The sequence below is a fragment of the Panthera onca genome, chromosome E2 (assembly GCF_046562875.1).
Source record: "Panthera onca isolate mPanOnc1 chromosome E2, mPanOnc1 haplotype 2, whole genome shotgun sequence".
NCBI lineage: Eukaryota > Metazoa > Chordata > Mammalia > Carnivora > Felidae > Panthera > Panthera onca.
This window is the reverse complement of record NC_138353.1, coordinates 18,526,273-18,546,476: the sequence shown is the minus strand read 5'-3', so window position 1 is coordinate 18,546,476 and position 20,204 is coordinate 18,526,273. Positions and strand designations below refer to the sequence as shown.

Genomic DNA, 20,204 nt, shown 5'->3' with positions numbered 1-20,204 from the left:
TTTTTACTATGAAAACTAATTGAATTTTATCTTCTTTTCAACTTGATTGAGATATCATTGACGTATACTATTTTGTCAGCTTAAAGTGTGCGACCTGTTGAATTGGTACTTATATATTGCAACATGATTGCCAACATAGCGTGAGCCAAAACCTCCAACTCATCACATAAGTTACCATTTCTTTTTTTGAGGTGAGAACATTTAAGAGCTGTCTTAGTAACTGCCAAGTATATAATATAGTATTATTAACTATAACCACCGTGCTGTACATTAGATTGCCAGAACTAATTCATCTTCTAATGGAAAGTTTTTACTTTTTGACCAACATCTCTTCATCTCCATTTCTCCCACCCCCAAGCCCCGGGAAAGCCACCATTCTTTTCTCTGTTTCCATGAGTTTGACTTTTTTAGATTCTACATATAAGTGATATCATACAGTATTTATCTTTCTTTGCCTGACATGTTTCATTTAGCACAATGTCCTCAAGGTGAAATCCACATTGTGGCAAATGGCAAGATTTTCTTCTTACTTACTGCTGAATTAAATATATTGAATTAAATACATATTTAGAATTCCTGTATATATATTCACATCTTCATCTCTTCATCCATTGATGGACACTTAGGTTGTTTCTACATTGTGGCAATTGTGAATAATGCTGCAGTGAACATGAGAGTAGAAATGGCTCTTCAAGATCCTATTTGTATTTTCTTTAGATATATACCCAGAAATGGTAGTTCTGTTTATAATTTTTGAGGAATCTCTATAATGTTTTGCATAGTGGCTACACCAACTTAAACACCCACCAGCAGTGCACAAAGATTCCCTTTTCTCCACATTCTCACCAATACTTGTTAATCTCTTATCTTTTTGATGACAGTCATTCTGACAGGTGTGAAGTGATATCTCATTGTGATTTTGATTTGCATTCTCCTGATGATTACTGACTTTGTACCTTTTTGTGTACCTTTTGGCCATCTATACATCATCCTTTGAAAAATACCTATTCAGACCTTCTGCCCATTTTTTAATTGAATTGTTTGGTTTTTGTACTATTGAGTTGTGTATATAGTTATATATTCTTTATATTTTGGGCTCTTTATATATTTTGGATATTAACCTCTTACCTGTTACAAGTTTGCAAATATTTTCTCCCATTTGGCCTTTTCATTTTATTGATGATTTCCTTTGCTGTACAGAGTGTTTGTTTGATGTAGTTCCACTCGTTTATTTTACTTTTTGCTGCCTTTGATTTTTTATTTTTTTAAGTTATTTTATTTTTTTTAATTTTGAGAGGAGAGAGAGAGAGGGAAAAAAACACAAGTGGGGGAGGGGCAGAGAGAAGAAGAGACAGAATCCCAAGCTAGGTGCTGTACTGTCAGCACAGAGCCTGATGTGGGACTTGAACTCACCAACTGTGAGATCATGACCTGAGCCAAGATCAAGAGTCAGGGGCTTAATCGACTGCGCCACCCAGGTGCCCCTGCTGCTTTTGCTTTTGATGTCAAATACAAAAATTATTGCCTAGGGGCGCCTGGGTGGCGCAGTCAGTTAAGCGTCCGACTTCAGCCAGGTCACGATCTCACGGTCCGTGAGTTCGAGCCCCGCGTCAGGCTCTGGGCTGATGGCTCGGAGCCTGGAGCCTGTTTCCGATTCTGTGTCTCCCTCTCTCTCTGCCCCTCCCCCGTTCATGCTCTGTTTCTCTCTGTCCCAAAAATAAATAAAAAACGTTGAAAAAAAATTAAAAAAAAAATTATTGCCTAGACTGATGTCAAGGAGCTTACCCCCTATGTTTTCCAGGAGTTTTATGTTTTCAAGTCTTATAGTCAAATCTTTAATGCATTTTGAATTGATTTTTGTGCATGGTGTAATAGAGGGGTCTAGTTTCATTCTTTTGCATGTAGTTTTCTGCTTATCCTAGAACCATTTATTGAAGAGAATATCCTTTCTCCATTGTATATTCTTGGCCCCTTTGTTGTAAATTAATTGACCATGTATGAATGGGTTTATTTCTGGGCTCTTTATTCTATTACATTGGTCTCTGTGTCTTCTTTTATGCCAATACCATACTGTTTTGATTACCATGGCTTCATAATATAGTTTGAAATTAGGAAGTGTTTATTTCTTTTTTTTCCAAGTTTTTATTTTTATTAAAAATTTTTTTTAATGTTTATTTTTATTTTTGAGACAGAGACAGTGTGAGCAGGGGAGATGCAGAGAAAGAGGGAGACACAGAATCTGAAGCAGACTTCAGGCTCTGAGCTGTCAGCACAGAGCCTGATGCAGGGCTCAAACTCACGAATCATGAAATCACGACCTGAGCCGAAGTTGGAGGCTTAACCAACTGAGCCACCCAGGTGCCCTTTAATGTTTATTTATTTTTGAGAGAGAGAGAGAGTGAGAGAGAGAGAGAGAGAGCAGGGGAGGGGTGAAGAGAGAGGGAGACACAGAACTCAAAGTAGGCTCCAGGCCCTGAGCTGTCAGTACACAGCCCAATGTGGGCTCGAACTCATGGACTGTGAGATAGTGACCTGAGCTGAAGTCAGAAGCTTAACTGACTGAGCCACCCAGGTGCCCCTCCAAGTTTTTATTTGAATTCCAGTTAATTAAAATACAGTGTGATATTCGTTTCAGGTGTAGAATTTAGTGATTCATCACTCACATACAACACCCAGTGTTCATTACAAGTGCCCTCCTTAATACCCATCACCTATTTAACCCATACCCCTGCTCACCTCCCCTCTAGTAACCATCAGTTTGTTTTCTATAGTTAAGAGTCTGTTTCATTTCCCACATTTGGGAAAATCACAGAGATCAGTACATTCAGAGTGCAATGGATAAGCCTTGCCCCAGGAAAACCACCTTCATGATCATGGTATCTCTCCTGCCAGGTAAGTACAGCTTTGTTATTCCTCAAGATTGCCTTGACTGTTTGGGGTCTTTTGTGATTCTGTACAAATTTTAGGATTTTTTTTTTCTGTGAAAAATGCCATTGGAATTTTGATAGGAATTGCGCTGAATTTGTAAATCACATTGGGTAATACAGACATTTTCATGACATTAATTATTCCACTCTATAAGCACATAGTATCCTATTAAGCACATAAGCACATAATATCACTTATTTGTGACTTCTTCAGTTTCGTTCATCAATTTTGTGTAGTTTTCAGCATATAGATCTTTTACCTTCTTGGTTAAATTTATTCCTAAATATTTTAGTCTTTGTGATGCTTTTGTGAATGGGATTTTTCATAATTACTCTTTTTGTTAGTCTATAAAAATGCAGCCAATTTTTATATATTGATTTTATGTTCTGCAACATTACTGAATTTATTTTAATGGTTTTTTGATGGACTCTTTTCTGTATTTAATATGTCATCTGTAAATAGAGAAAATTTTATTCCTTCCTTTCTTATTTAGGTGTCTTTCATTTCTATTTTTTATCTAATGATTGATCTAGGACCTTCTACTATGTTGAATAAAGTGGAGACAATCGGCATCCTTGACTTGTTTCTGATCTTACAGGAAAAGCTTTTAGCTTTTCACCATGCAGTGTAATGTTACTTGTGGTCTTATCATACGTGGCCTTTATAATGTTGAGGTACATTCCTCTGTACCCAGTTGGTTGAGAATTTTGTCACAAAAGGATGTTAAATATTTTCAAATGTTTTTTCTACATCTATTGAGATGATTTATGATTTTTATCCTTCATTTTGTTAATATGGTGTATCACATTGATTAATTTGTGGATGTTGAATCATTCTTTTTTTTTTTTTTAAGTATTTTGAGAGTGAGAGAGCATGCAAACAAGTGGGGGAGGGGCAGGGAAAGAAGGAGAGAGAGAATCCCAAGGAGGTTCCACACTGATCATGCCAAGCCAGATGTGGGGCTTAAACTCACAAACCATGAGATCATGACCTGAGCAGAAACCAAAAGTTGGATGCTTAACCAGTTGACCCATCCAGGCACCCCACGTTGAATCATTCTTTTTTTAAAAAAGATTTTTTTTAACGTTTATTTAATTTTTGAGACAGAGAGAGACAGAGCATGAACGGGGGAGGGTCAGAGAGAGAGGGAGACACGGAATCCGAAACAGGCTCCAGGCTCCAAGCTGTCAGCACAGGGCCCGACACGGGGCTTGAACTCACGGACCGCGAGATCATGACCTGAGCCGAAGTCGGACGCTCAACTGACTGAGCCACCCAGGCGCCCCAAATCATTCTTGAATCCATGGAATAAATCTCACTTGATCATGGTATATAATCCTTATGATGTACTGTTGAATTTGTTGTCCTAATATTTTGATGAGAGTTTTTGAATCCATGTTCATCAGGGTTTTGGCCTGTTTTTCTTTTCTTGTAGTGTCCTTGTCTGGTTTTCTTATCAGGGTAATGCTGGCCTTGTAAAATGAATGTGGAGGTGTTTCCTCCTCTCTTGTTTTTTGGGAAGTTTGAGAAGGATTTGTATTATGTCTGACCCTTGAACAATGTGGGGGATGGGGCACTGACACACCATGGGGGGTGGGGCTATGCATAAAACTGGGGGAGGAAAGAAGTGGGGGATCCAATGAGATTGGCTCTCCAGGAATAGCATTTCTAGGACTTCTGAAATGAATTACTGCATGTCCTCTTTGCTCTGTGATGTAAGCTTTGGAAGGAACCTAACCTAACCTAGAAGATTAGGGAACGAACTTTCCTCCTTTCATTTCAGAAGGATCACTAATCTCATGATGCTTATTTTTCAGATCTCTCATTACTGAGGAGTGGCCCTTTTTAAATGTAGGGAAACCCTGGGGGATCCTGAGATCTTTTCTCTGTAAGACCCATCTGCAAAATAATGTATTTTTTGACTCATCTACTGTTGACTGGAAGCCTTACTGATAATGCAAACAGTTGATTAACATGTATTTTGTAATATGTGTTATGTACTGTATTCCTACAGTAAAGTAGCTAGAGAAAAGAAAATGGTATTAAGAAAACAATAAGGAAAAGTGGCTGCACCAGTTTGCATTCCCACCAACAGTGCATGAGGGTTCCCCTTTTTCCACATCCTCACCAACACCTGTTGTTTTAGCCATTCTGACTGGTGTGAGGTGATATTTCAGTATGGTTTTATTTATGTTTCCTTGGATGATGGGTGGTGTTGAGCCTCTCTTCATGTGTCTGTTGGCCTCATGTGTCATTATGTCGTCTTTGGAAAAATGTCTATTCATGTCTTCAGCCCATTTTTTAATTGGATTATTCATTTTTTTGAGTGTTGAGTTTCATAAGATCTTTATATATTTTGTTTGGATACGAGCCCTTTATCAGATTTGTTATTTGCAAATATCTTCTCCCATTCTGTAGGTTACTTTTTAGTTTTGTTGATTGTTGCCTTTGCTGTGCAGAAACTTTTTATTTTGATTAAGTCCCAATAGTTTGTTTTTGCTTTTGTTTCCCTTGCCTCAGGAAATACATCTAGTAAGAAGTTGTTATGGCCGATGTCAAAGAGGTGTTCTTCTCTAGGATTTTGATGGTTTCCTGTCTCACATTTAGGTCTTTAATCCATTTCGAATTTATTTTTGTGTGTCATGTAAGAAAGTGGTCCAGTCTGATTCTTTTGCATGTTGCTGTTCTGTTTTCCCAACACCGTTTGTTGAGGAGACTGTCTTTTTTCATTTGGATATTCTTTCCTGCCTTGTCCAAGATTAATGGACCATATAGTTGTGGGTTCATTTCTGGGTTTTCTATTCTGTTCCATTGATCTATGTATCTGTTTTTGTGCCAGTACCATACTGTCATGATCACTACAGCTTTGTAATATAACTTGAACTTCAGAATAATGATGCCTCTGGTTTTGCATTTCTTCTTCAAGGTTGCTTTAGCTATTTTAGGGTCTTTTGTGGTTCCAAACAAATTTTAGAATTGATGGGAAAAAAAGAATTGTTTATTCTAGCTCTGTGAAAAATGCTGTTCATATTTTTGATAAGGGATTACATTAAATGTACAAATTGCTTTGCGTAATATAGACATTTTAACAATATTTGTTCTCCCAATCCATGAACATGGAATGTTTTTCTATTTCTTTGTGTTATCTTCAATTTTTTTCATCAATAGATTTCTATACGTTGATATTGTATCCTGCAACATTACTGAATTCGTGTATCTGTTCTAGCAGTTTTTTGGTGGAGTCTTTCAGGTTTTCTATATAGATTATCATATCATATCAAAATAGTGAAAATTTGACTTTTTCCTTGCCAATTTGGATGGCTTTTATTGTTTGTTTGTTTGTTTTTTTTTGTCTAATTGCTATGGCTAGGACTTCCCATAAACTGTTAAATAACAGTGGTGAGAGTGAATGTCCCTGTCTTGTTCCTGACTGTAGAGGATGGAACTGTGTTTTTCCCCATTGAGGATGATATTAACTGTGGGTTTTTCATATATGGCTTTTATCATGTTGAGGTATGTTCCCTCTAACCCTACTTTGTTGAGGGTTTTTATCATGAATGGATGTTGTATTTTGTCAAATGCTTTTTTGTGCATCCATTGAAAGGATCATATGGTTCTTTTCTTTTTTTTAATGTGGTGTATCACATTGATTGATTTGTGAATATTAAACCACCCTTGCAGCCCAGGAATAAATCCCACGTGAAGGTGGCGAATGATTCTTTTAATGTATTGTTGGATTCAGTTTCCTAGTGTTTGGATTGAGAATTTTTGCATCCATGTTCATCAGGAATATTGGCCTGCAGTTCTCTTTTACAAGTGGAGTCTGTATCTGTCTGGTCTTGGAATCAGGGTAATGCTGGCATCATAGAATGAATTTGGAAGTTCTCCTTCCTCTTCTATTTTTTGGAATGGTTTGAGAAGAACAGGTATTAACTCTTCTTCAAATGTTTGATAAAATACGCCTGTGAAGCCATCTGGTCCTGGACTTTTGTTTGCTGGGAGGTTTTTGATTGCTGGTTCAGTTTCTTTCCTGGTTATTGGTCTGTTCAGGTTTTCTTCCTGTTTCAGTTTTGGTTGTTTATATGTTTCTAGGAATTTATCCATTTCTTCCAGGTTGTCCAATTTGTTGACATATAGTTTTGTATAATATTCTCTTATAATTGTATTTCTGTGATGTTGGTTGTTATTTCTCCTCTCTCATTTGTGATTTTATTTATCTGGGTTCTTTCTCTTTTCTTTTTAATAAATCTAGGAAGGGGATTATCATTTTTATTCATTTTTTTAAATAACCAAATCAGCTCCTGGTTTCATTGATCTGTCTTTTTTTATTAAAAAAAATATTTTTAACGTTCATTTATTTTTGACAGAGAGAGAGAAAGAGAGAGAGAGACAGAGCATGAGCGGGGAGGGGCAGAGAGGGAGACACAGAATCTGAAGCAGGCTGCAGGCTCTGAGTTGTCAGCACAGAGCCCAACGCGGGGCTCTAACTCACAGACCGCGAGATCATGACCTGAGCCGCAGTCGGACGCTCAACTGACTGAGCCACCCAGGCGCCCCTCATTGATCTGTTCTATTGTTATTTTCATTTCTATATAATTTATTTCTGCTCTGATCTTTATTATTTCCTTCCTTATGCTGACTTTAGGTTTTGTTTGTTCTTTTTCTAGCTCCTTTTGGTGCAACGTTAGGTTGTTTATTTTGAGATATTTTTTGCTTCTTGCTTAAGGTAGGCCGGTATTGCTATATACTGCCGTCTTAGAACCACTTTTTCTGCATCCTAAAGATTTTGGACCATTGTGTTTTCATTTCTTTTGTTTCCATGTACTTTTTTAAAAAACTTTTTTTTAATGTTTATTTATTCTTGAGAGAGAGAGAGAGAGAGAGAGAGAGAGAGACAGAGTGTGAGCAGGGGAAGGGCAGAGAGAGAGGGAGACACAGAATCCAAAGCAGGCTCCAGCTCTGAGCTGTCAGCACAGAGCCTGACGTGGGGCTCGAACTCCCCATTCACATGAACTGTGAGATCATGACCTGAGCTAAAGTCGGACGCTTAACTGGCTGAGCCACCCAGGTGCCTCTGTTTCCATGTACTTTTTAATTTCCTCTTTGATTTCCTGGTTGACCCATTCATTTTTTAGTAGCAAGTTATTTAACCTGCATGTATTTGTGGTCTTTCCAGATTTTTTTTTTTCTTGTGGTTAACTTCATAGCATTGTGGTCAGGAAAGATGCATAGTATGAATTCTATCTTGAATTTGCTGAGGTTTGTTTTGTGGCCTAATATATGATCTATTCTAGAGAATGTTCCACGTGTACTTGAAAAGAATGTGGATTTTGTTATTTTAGGGTGGAATGCTCTGAATATATCTGTTAAATCGATCTGGTCCAGTGGGTCATTCAGTGCCATTGTTTCCTTGTTGATTTTTGTTTAGATGATCTGTCCATTGATGTAAGTAGGGTGTTAAAGTCCCCTACCATTCTTATACTGTTATTGATTAGTTCCTTTATGTTTGTTATTAACTGCTGGATGTATTTGGATGCCCCTATGTTGAGTGAATACATATTTACAATTGTTATATCTTCTCACTGGATTGTCCCCTTTAATATTATATGGAGTCCTTCTTTGGCTCTTGTCACAGTCTCTGTTTTAAAGTCTATTTTGTTCAAAGTAAGTATTGCTGCGCCAGCTTTCTTTTGACATCCATTTGCATGATGGATGTTTCTCCGTCCTCTTACCTTCATTCTGCAGGTGTGTTTAGGTCTAAGATGAGTCTCTTGTGGGCAGAATATAGATGGGTCTTGTTTTTTTTTATCCATTTTGTCACCCTTCTTTTGATTGGAATTTTTAGTCCAATTATATTCAAGGTAATTATTGATAGTATATGTATTTATTTCCATTTTATTACACGTTTTGTGGTTGTTTCTAAAGATTTTGTCTGGTCCTTTCTTGTCTCTCTTTCATGTTTTGCTGATTTTCTTTAGTCATATATTTGGATTTATTTCTCTTTATTCTTTGCATATTTATTAGTGGTTTTTGATATATGATTACCATTAAATTTGTATATAATCTCTTCTGCATATAGCAGTCTATATGAAGTTGATGGTCATTTAAGTTTGAACCCATTGTTTTCTCCTCTCCTCCCCATGTGTTAGATATATGTTATTATACTCTATGTTCTTTTTTTGGTGAGTTCCTTTACTGATTTTTTACAGAAATATTCATTTATACTGCTTTTGTGTTTCCTACCTTCATACTGTCACTTTTGGTCTCTCCTTTCCCCTCAAAGTGTCCCTTATAATATTTCTTGAAGAGCTGGTTTAGTGGTTATGACTCCTTTAGTTGTTTGTCTGGGAAAATCTTAATCTCTCTTTATATTCTGAATGATAGTCTTGCTGGATAAAGTATTCTTGGCTACAGATTTTTCCCATTCAGCACTTTGAATATATCATGCCATTCCCTTCTGGCTTACCAAATTTCTGCTGAAAAACCTTCTGCTAGCCTTATTGGTTTTCCCTTGTAAGTTAATGACGTCTTTTGTCTTGCTGCTCTAAAAATGTTTTCTTCATCACTGTAATTTGCAAGTTTAATTGCAATATGTCTTGGTGTGTGTTTGTTCTTGTCAATTTTGTTGGGGGTTCTCTGTGCCTCCTGGATCTGATGTACTGTTTCCTTAACCAGATTAGGAAAGTTTGCCGCTATTATTTCTTCAAATAAAATTTCTATCCCTTTTCTCTCTCTTTCTCTGGGATTCCTACAACATGAATGTTATTGTGTAATGGAGTTACTGAGTTCCCTAAGTCTATTCTCATTCTACATAAGCCTTTTCTCTTTTTTGTTCAGCTTCATTCCATTCCATTACTCTATCTCTAGGTCACTAATTCATTCCTCCACTTCTTCCATCCAGCTGTTCATTCCATCAAGTACATTTCTCATTTGCTTTAACTGTGCCCTTTATCTCTTCTGTGTTATTCCTTCTCTGTGTTAAGGATCTCACTCATGCCTTCCATTCTTTTCTCAAGTCCGTGAGTATCCTATGATCATTGCTTTCAATTCTCTATCAGGCATGTTACATATATCTGTTTCACTTAGATCTCTGGCTGCGGCCTTGTCCTGTTATTTCATTTGGGGTAAATTTCTCTGTCTCCTTATTTTGTCTGCCTCTGTGTGTCTCTTTCTCTGTGTTAAGAAAGTTAGCGGTGTCTTCTGCTATCGAAGGTTGTGATTTTATGAAGAAGAGGTCCTACAGCACCTTGCAGTGCAGTATCCCTTGTCCACCCAGACCTGGCACATCAGGAGAGTATCCTTTGGGTGTTGATTATGCCCTGCTGTTGTGTCTGAGTCACTTTTCCTTTCACTGCAGTCATCTGCATGGACTCTCTGCCTGTTATGGGCTATGCTTGTTCTCTGTGGTGTTAGTGGGACCCAGGCAGGTTATCTCCGAGGAGGCAGGCCTGCTGGGGGACTGTGAGCAGGTCAGAGATGTTGGAAAAAATTACGCTGGGCCACTAATGCTATGCTGGACCCCCTGAAGTGCTGTGGCGGAAGGGTCGTGAGGCTGGCGGTACACTGTCATTCTTATGCACACCCAGGCGAATGTCATGATCCACACCACAAAGAGAAGATGACTGCAGTAAAAGACACTCAGAACACTCTTCCCTCCCTCTTCCAACACAATAAGAACTGTTCTAAGAAGACTTTTTAACCCCTGAAAACCCACATCTCCAGCCAGCACTTCTTTTTTTTTTTTAACGTTTATTTATTTTTGAGACAGAGAGAGACAGAGCATGAATGGGGGAGGGTCAGAGAGAGAGGGAGACACAGAATCTGAAACAGGCTCCAGGTTCTGAGCTGTCAGCACAGAGCCCGACATGGGGCTCGAACTCACGGACCGCGAGATCATGACCCGAGCCGAAGTCAGCCGCTTAACCCACTGAGCCACCCAGGCGCCCCAAGCCAGCACTTCTGCATGAAAGCAGGAGCAAGGTGTCACAGAGAGAGCAAGGTGTCCTGAGAGCACCAGCCCACTTCGTGGTGCAGGTGGCAGGTGCTCCTTCTCCACCAAGGGGCCCTTTTTCACCTGCTGTTGGCTCCCCACTGTGGCATCAGAAGTCTGTGTCTGAGGCTTCATTTTCTAGGAGGCACATGTTTGGAGTTTCCCAGGACATCAGCGGGAGGAGGTGTATGAAGTGGCAATAGAATAAGCCCTGCGTCAACAAAGGGTCGTGTCTTGAGGCCTCTGTCTGAGGAACAGCTGACATGTGAAGGCTCAGCGAGAAAACCAAAGAACCTGACTTTAGAAAGAACCCAATAAGGGAAACCTTGAAGACACAAGTGAGACGAAGGGACAGAATACAGAATATTCTCAAATCGGGCTGCTAAGGCAGCTTCAGCACTTACCCGCCAGCCATGTACTTGTGGGCCAGTCACCCACCTGTACAACGTGGGTAACATAGCACCCATCCCCCAAGCTTATTGTAAGGATTGAACAAGATAATGCACATTAAGCTCAGCAGCCTAATCCTAACAATGGTGTGAGGTCTGTAGCATAAAAAGCAAATGCTAGTGGATTTTAAGTAATTATTAAGAGAATGAAGGAAAGCATTCCTAATCTGTAGGTTTTCTGTTCCCTCCACCATGGCTTCCAAATCAGGCCTCCGAGCAATTGCCCATGTTAGCTGTATGGATATGATCTTGAAAACAGTCTGATCTTGACCTTGAGGATTTTTTCAGGAAACTCGGTGCTTAGCTCTCAGCTGTTAACAAGGGAGGGCCACACCATAAGTCCTGACCAGGGCATCACTGGTGACTACTGCCCTGCCTTGCTTTCGTCACAGTCTCTGGCCTTTACCTGCTCAGTGGTCTACCTTGAGCCAGTCCCCTGAATCTGTTTCGGGGGCCCTGACTTGTCTTCTTCCTGCTCGTCCTTAAGTTCTAGCTGTCTGTTGGCTAAGTCCTGACACCTGGTTTCTTTGACAGCACTTCAGGAGGAACCTAAATTTATTAGGGTCTCCTCAGATCCTTCCTTTCTCCGAGGGCATCCAGGACATCCCTGTGCTCAGGTACTCACTTGCACCGGTTCAGGCCTCAGGGGAACCTGGGCTGCTGGAGTAGTGAGCAGGAAGTGGGAGTGTGGGTGCTTTAGGGTCGGGCGATCAGCTCCAACTTGCCTCAACCACCGAGAGGGGAAAGTTAGGAGAGACAAGTACCCTTGTATCTTGGAGGAGACAAGAGCTGCGTCCTTGGGTCATGCAGACATGGCCCAGCTAATGCACATACTGGCTGCAACACAGAAATGCCGTTCACTTCATCGAGTGACCTTTCTTCTTCTCCTAGCTCTTATCATCATTATCTTCAGGTCTAAGGGTTACCTGAACCCAAGAAGCCAGAAGCTGGAAAGCGTCCAGGTTGATGCAAGCATCGCTGTTAGAGACCAGAATGGTCTGAAAAGTGTAAAATTTACCAAGGATGGTGTATCAACAGCCACAGGTGCTAACACCCTCTAGGAAGGATGTCCTTGTCATGACCCCTCTGCTGGCTCCCATCCTCTGGGAGGGGACTTTCAAAACTGACATCCTGAATGAGCAGTTCCAGCTCCAGAATGCCACCATTGGATTCATCACGTTTCCTGCTAAAAAACCCCAAACCCACCTGAAGATATTGCTGGAACTGCAGAGATGTACTTCATGGCGGGACACAGGGTGAACTACTACGTCTTCATTGACCGGCCAGACTACGTTCCTCATATTAACATTCAAAAAGGAAGGCAGACAATCATCCTCAAGGTCCAGAGCCATGCCCGCTGGGAGGACATCTCCACGCTCCGCACATCAATTTTCCCCGGCACGCTTCCACCAGGAAGCGGATTACCTTGTGTGTGTGGATGCGGACATGAAGTTCAGCGACCACACGGGCGTGGAGATCCTCTCCTCCTTGTTCCGCACCCTGCATCCTGGCTACCGTGGGCTCAGTCGGACCCACTTCCCCTATGAACGTTGGCCTCAGTCACAAGCCCATATTCCTGAAGATGAAGGGGACTTTTATTACACAGGGGCCTTTTGGGGGAGGGGGGTCAGTGCCAGAGGTTTACAGGCTCAGCAAGGCCCCGCCACGAGGCACTAATGGCCAACCAAGCCAACCACGTCAAGGCCGCGAGGCATGGTGAGAGCCACCGGAACGAGTATCTGCTTTACCACAAACCCTCCAAGGTCCTCTCCCCCGAGTACCTGTGGAATCAGCAGCTAACGTATTATTTTAAACCACAAAAATTTAACTTGTCCAAAATCATAAAGTGGAGAAGATTTAAGGTCTTAGAGATGAATTACCAACTGAAAGACTGATGAGCAGAACTTCTAGGAAGGGCTCAGAGAGAGGTAATGCTTAGCTAGCCTGGGTCTTCCTTCCTTCTGGCATGGTATTCTTCATTAAACCAGTTTTAGCACAAAGGGTGTGACTCTGCTTTTCCTACCTGATGGAGGCCTAGAACCACCTCTCCTAACGTAGGCCTAATACCATCCCCTCCCCACCCCTCCTGCAACCACCGAATGCACACACGTTTAGGCTGGCCTGATTCTTGGATTCAGGCACAAATTCCCAGGGTTTCCACCACCTCTAGCTTCTCACTGTGTGATACCACCACCCCTCAGGATGGAGGAGGTGGGTGGTCTGAGTCTGTCCTGACAAAGGATCAGAGATGAGATCTTTTCCAGAACAAGGTAGGAGGCCTTCAGACACACAGATCACCACAATAAGGTTGGTCAACATCCCTCACCATACATAGTTACAAAAATTTTTTTTCATTTTTTTCTTGGGGTGAAGATTTTTAAGATCTACTCTTTTAGCAACTTTCAAATATGCAATACAATACAAATTATAGTCATATGCTGTGCATTATATCCCCATGAATAATTTCTAACTGGATGTTTATAGTTTTTGACCCCTTTAACCGGTTTTGCACACCCTCCAATTCCCCCTATGGCAATCACCAATGTGTTCTCGGTCTCTGTGAGTTTGATTTGTTGTTGGTGTTTGTTTTGTTTTTTAGATTCCTGATGTACGTGATATCATACAGTATTTACCTTTCTGTCTGACTTCATTTAATTTAGCATCATGCCCTCAAGGTCCATCCCTGTTGTTGCAAATGGCAAGATTTCATTCCTTTTAATGGCTGAGGCATAGTCCTGTGTGTGTGTGTGTGTGTGTGTGTGTGTGTGTGTGTGTGTAGATATACCAAACCTTTATCCATTCATCTATGGATGGACACTTAAGTTGTTTCCAAATCTTGGCTATTGTAAATGATATTGCAGTGAAGCGGGGTAGAGCTGTCTTTTGGAGTTAGTGTTTTCATTTTCTTCGGTAAATACCTAGAAGTGGAATTGCCAAATCATATGATAGTTCTGTTTTCAATATTTTGAGAAATCTCCATATGGTTTTCCTTACTGGCTGTACCTGATGGAGGTAAATACCCACCAACAATGCCCAAGCGTTCCCTTTTCTGCAGAGCCTGGTCAACATTTGTTATTTCTTGTCCTTTTCATAAAGCCATTCTGACAGATGTGAGGTGATATCTCATTGTTGTTTTGATTTGCATTTCCCTGATACTGAGTAATGTTGAGCAGCTTTTCATGTGTCTGTTGGCCATCTGTATGTCTTCTTTGGAAAAATGTCGGTTAAGATCCTCTGCCTATTTTTTATTTGGATTGTTTGTTTGTTTGTTTTCTATTGAATTGTAAGAGTTCCTTATATATTTTGGATATTAACCCTTTTCAAATATATGATGCGCGAATATTTTCTCTGAGCAGTAAAAGTCTTCGGCTTTAAGCCAAATCATCACCTCATTTCAGAAGCTGAAAACAACCTGTGAAGTTGAAGAGTCCCTTTAGGGTACAGATGGGAGGGCACCACTAAGCCACACCAAGGTCCCCTTTCCTCACGTTTGGTTTCTTCATTCCACAGCGCTGCTGTCTGTCCAGTGGAGCAAAGCAGGTCTCTCCTGGCTTCCCCCACCCCCTCCCTGCTTGCCTTGCCCCACACTCAAGGTAGCAATTTAGTAACTTTTGGGGACTTGCCAGTTCCCTGTTTTCTGAAAACATATGTACTTTTAGATGATAATTGTCATGGAAACCTCTCTTATTTAGAAGGGATTTCACTGCCCTTCATCCAGAGCCTGGAATCCTGCATTTCCCTGACCTGCTTTTTCCTTTTCACATGCAAAACACAGAGGGAAGTCACCACTAGCAATCTTTATTTCTCTTCTGTGGTTGTTCAGTTTTCCTAATGTTAGTGGCTCTTTCTTGCTTTTATTTTTTATTTTTTTATATTATTATTATTTTTTTAATTATTTTTATTTTTTATCTTTATCTTTCTTTCTTTTAAACTCTAATTCTAAATTGTATGTTTTTCTGTGCCACTGCTGAGTAACCAATTTTCCATAAGAACATTCGGGAACGTATTTTGTCCCTGTTGTAGGTCGCGATCACTTATGAACTCCGGACAGCAAAAACAGGATCAAAACAAGTTTATTACGGCCAGGCCAGACAGGGAAATACAACAGGTCCTGAAAATCTGGCCGGAACAAGCTTTGGGAATGTCTTATAAAACCTGTATCGACCAATCGGGTTGCAAAGGGTGGCAGTTTGAAAGGGCAGGCACCAATCACACAATGTTGTAGGTTTTTAAAATATAAGGCGGGCACCAATCACACAGTCCTGAAGAATTTTAAAATATAACTTGATGACTCTAGCTAGTTGAATGCTGAATCATGTGGTTTACAATATTAGTCTTCTATCTAGTTCGAACAGGATGCCGTGCCTGAAAATGGGGAAGGGTGATTACGCCGAGCAGGTTTACAGAAGCTCAAACAAGCAGTTAAGAGGAAGTTTTATTTCTCAGTAACTCAGCAAATGTGGTTTTAAGCAGAACTAATATTTAGGGAACAGGAACAGCACTTCTATGAAAGCCCAAAACAAACACTGGTTCAGCATCTCATACTCAGGGGTCCTTCTAAACTTACAGAGGTCATAGTTAGACACCTAAGATACGGTGGGGCAGTGAGTTTGTGACTTTTTACATGTTGGTCTTGCCTAGGCCAGATCTTGGTAGAAGGGGTGGGGGGAGCGTTTTGCAACCTAAGTTATCTATTTAGCAAGCAGGCGAAGTTACAGAAGGGAAATAGGGGAGATAGGGCTGTTAGTAATTTCCGATAACCCTAATAGGGAACCACATAAGCTTTTATCTCAATTATTCATGAAAGGTGAGTGTAAGCCGAACTTATATACAATAAGCTTTCTGATATCTCATAAGTTGACCTATTACAGTCCCTAATGCAAACTTGCGGTGTCCCTGTGGGGCTAGTGGAGCTTCAGACCCTGTGGCAGCAGAAGGAAATCCTGCTCTCAGGCCTTCCTGTCCCCTTCCTCCCTCTGCCCTGCAGCCACATCTTCAGAGTGGAGGGGGTTCCCAGAGCTGGCCTCTCAGACCTTTCAAGCCCTGTCTACCCCCAGAGGCCTCATGCCCACCTCTGACCTCGCAACTCAGCTGCAAAGGAACAGGGTTGTGGCTCTATCCCTTCTCATTGCTCATGTTGGGCTTTAGCCAAAACATTGGTTGCTTTTGTAAAGTGTGACCATCTCCCGTTGAAAGCCATCTATGTTTACAATGTAGACTCTACCGGAGCGCCTGGGTGGCTCAGTCGGTTAAGCGTCCGACTTAGGCTCAGATCATGATCTCACGATCCGTGTGATTGAGCCCCGCGTGGGGCTCTGTGCTGACAGCTTGGAGCCTGGAGCCTGCTTCAGATTCTGGGTCTCCCTCTCTCTGACCCGCCCCCGTTCATGCTCTGTCTCTCTGTCTCAAAAACAAATAAACAAAAAAAATTTTTTTTAATGTGGACTCTACCTGGAATGATCTGCCTTCACCATGTTTTAAGTTTGAAGAAAGCAGGTCTAATGTTCTGTGTACCTTGGCCATTGTTCCGTTGTGCCAAAGGCAAACTGGCTCTGAGGAACAGGAGAGAAGGGGGTCTGTCGGGGGGCTGTGGTTGCTCCTCTGAGGGGATTGGGAAGCCCTGCCCAGGGCCCAGGGGACGCTCACGAAGCACCTCTTCCTCCTCCTGTTTCCACCTTCCAGGCCACATTTACTGATGTGGAAAACAAAGGCAGAAGAAAAACAATTGAACAGCCTTACAACTTACAGCCCATTGACAAGTCCTTGAGACGACAGACAGTGACCTTCCAGGAACTCAGCTGCCTGCATGTTAGTAGTTTGCTAAGGGCAAAAAGCAGTCTTAGCTTAACATTAGTCCAACCTCCTAGATCCTGTAAGTCTCTTTTAACATAATAAAAATTCCCTTGGAAACTTCCTTTATCTCTACCCACCCTCCCCCAGATGTATGTTAGCAATCATCCTCCAAGCATATGGTCCACTGACATACATCTGAAGTATCTCATGACTGATGTGTTTCTAGAAAGTAATAAATGACCTTTTCCTAACACCAGTGAGCACCTGGAGGACCTGGAAACTTTCCTTCCCAATTCGTTACACTTCTGCTATCCCTAACCCCCTCCCGACTTGAAAGTATATAATGGGCCACTTCACACAACCCAGTGCAGCTCTTTCTGCCCAACGGTCCTGTCCCTGTGCTTTCCTAAAACCTCCCTTTTTGCACCGAAAACCCTGCAAGAATTCTTTGTTGACCATTTGCTCCGGACCTGAACATTTCACATCATTACCACCAGCAACGAAAGCATCTTCATGACAATGATGGTCACTTCCTAAATAAAGCCCGAGAATGTAATCTAACCCAGCAAAAAAAGAAAGCCACTTAAAAGTGAAATGAGAGGGGCGCCTGGGTGGCTCAGTCGGTTGGGCGTCCGACTTCAGCTCAGGTCATGATCTCTCGGTCCGTGAGTCCGAGCCCCGCATCGGGCTCTGTGCTGACAGCTCAGAGCCTGGAGCCTGTTTCGGATTCTGTGTCTCCCTCTCTCTGACCCTCCCCTGTTCATGCTCTGTCTCTCTCTGTCTCAAAAATAATAAACGTTAAAAAAAATTTTAAAAAGTGAAATGAGAATGGTGGAATATTGAAAATGTTTTTAAGAGCATTTAAAGACATTAAACATACATATAAAATGAAAGGTAAAATTTTAAAAAGAATGTGAATCTCTTATTGTTCTTGTAATTTGTCTAAAAAGGAATATATATATATATATATATATATATATATGAGAATATATATGAGATGGGGGAGCATAAGACAGGATAAGGGCGACATACAAGCTCGCACACCCCTCCTCCACAGGTGGGATCTGTGTGATATCCCTTAGTCACTCCTGGCTGCCCAAGACCAAAGGAAAGGAAAGAAAACAAATGGTTAACTGATAGAGATCACGGTCCTGCAGGATGGAGGGGGGGGGGGGGGGAGTCTTCATTAGTTTACACATATTTTAGTAAATTACAAGAAAAAGGCAATCTTATCAACGGCCAGCCAGCCGGATCTCCAGAGCCCTATAGACTCAGTTTCCTGGAGCCCCAACCTCACCCTCCCCTGGATCCAGAGTGATGTAGGGAACAAAGGCAAGAAGGGAATGGCAGACAGTGTTGAATTTCCTTATAACCTGGGGCCCATTGACAAATACTTGAGGCTGGCAGAGGAAACCATTTCTCCAGGGACTCCCTACCTACTTGATGTTAATGCTTTGCTAGAGGAAAAACAACCTTAGCTTGGCAACAGCAGGCCTGCAGTGATCTCTGAGTCTTTAGCATATGAAAGTCCTTGGAAACTTCCCTTTTGACTTTACCTCCCTCAAGTCCCTGGGATATAACCAGCCTTTCTACACAATCCCACTGCAGCCCTTCCTGCCAACACGGGCCCGGTCCTGTGCTTTAATAAAATCACCTTTTGCACCAAAGGTGTCTTCTAGAATTCTTCCTTGGCTGTCATCTCCGGACATGTGATGAGGTTTTGGAGTGTCCGGAGATGACACATATACCTGACCCATGGTCTGGAATTCATCTACCCTTACCACAGAGTATTCTTAGAAATGGAGGTTTCCCTTGGAATCCAGGAGTTCACCAGAAAGATGTGGTCTCCAAGGACTTAGACGTGGATGGGATGCGCTCCAGCCCTGGTGTGGCCCCTCTCTCATCATCCTGCCACTGCCACTGCCACTTTTCATCCTCGTCCTCGCCCTTCCAGGTGTCTCTCAGGTCAGCCTCCTTTGGACGAGGGTCTGGGAGAGTGACTGGGACAGCAGAGCTTCATAGAAGTTCCTCTCCCCCGGTGGGGCAGGAGGGCTGGCCGAGGAGAGTATTTGCGCCCTTGGGGAAGGATCTTTATCCTTCCTGAGCGGCCAACACACTGGAGGTGCCAGCAGACACAGTGGCTTCTCTCTGGGAGTCCCGCCTGCAGAGTCCCCACAGAGCAGGCACCCAGAGGGGAGCCGCGGGGCCAGATACGTCCCCTGGGGGGCGACCCAACAGCGAGGGGTGCAGGCCCAGGAGGCTGCAAGCATCCGAGGTGAGGGGCGGGGCAGGGGTGACCCAGGATCCATGGGGACACTGGGGGGCACCGGCGGGCGGGGGAGCTGCCTGCACAAGGTGGCACGAAGAGCCGTCCGCTTGCGGGCGCATCCCTGGACTCTGTAGAAAAGTCAGCGGGTGTCCTAGCTTGCGACCTGTCGGCGGCCAGCGCGCCCTTCGCCCCAGGCTCGCGAGGGCCACCGGGCCGGGTGACAGAGAACGGGCGCGCAGCGGGCCACGCACGGGCTCCAGAAAAGTCGACGAGGGCAAAGGCGAGGCCAACGGTCTGGCCCCGCGGGACTCGCTAGCCTCTGGCCGCGCGCACCGGGCTGCATTTGGAGGGACCAGGCGTCGCCTCGCTCGTTGGGACCGGCCACGACCGCGGCGTGGGCGCGCAACCGCCGCCTCAGCGCCCTGGGTCCTCCGCCCTTTCCCTTGGGTCCCCGAGGGCGGCAGCCGGGACCCTCCGATGGGGGACCGGGCTCAGCGGCGGGGCCAGCTGGGTTCGGCCGGATGCGGGGGACGTGGGGGAGCTGGCCCCGGGAGGGAGAGCCCCAGGTCGCCGGGCAGGCGGCAGCGGGGCCAGCGTCCAGGTGCTGAGCGACACGGGACGGAGCGGCCCCGGGCGCCAGAGCCCCCGGGCGCGTCTCTCCAAGCGCCGCCGCAGAGGACAGCAGTTAGGCCGGCGCCCCGCCGCCGCGTACGGGTAGCCCAGGGCCCGGGACAGCCACCTGCAGATGCTTCACGGGGTGGCCCGGCATCCCGGA

The 20,204-nt window shown here is 43.1% G+C and overlaps 2 pseudogenes; one reads left to right on the top strand and one right to left on the bottom strand.

The window, feature by feature from the left end:
• Nucleotides 1-2,770: 2,770 nt before the first annotated feature.
• On the bottom strand, nt 2,771-2,900 carry LOC132675280 (U1 spliceosomal RNA; annotated as a pseudogene).
• Nucleotides 2,901-11,638: 8,738 nt separating this feature from the next.
• On the top strand, nt 11,639-13,267 carry LOC132676973 (histo-blood group ABO system transferase pseudogene; annotated as a pseudogene).
• The last annotated feature ends 6,937 nt before the right edge of the window (nt 13,268-20,204 follow it).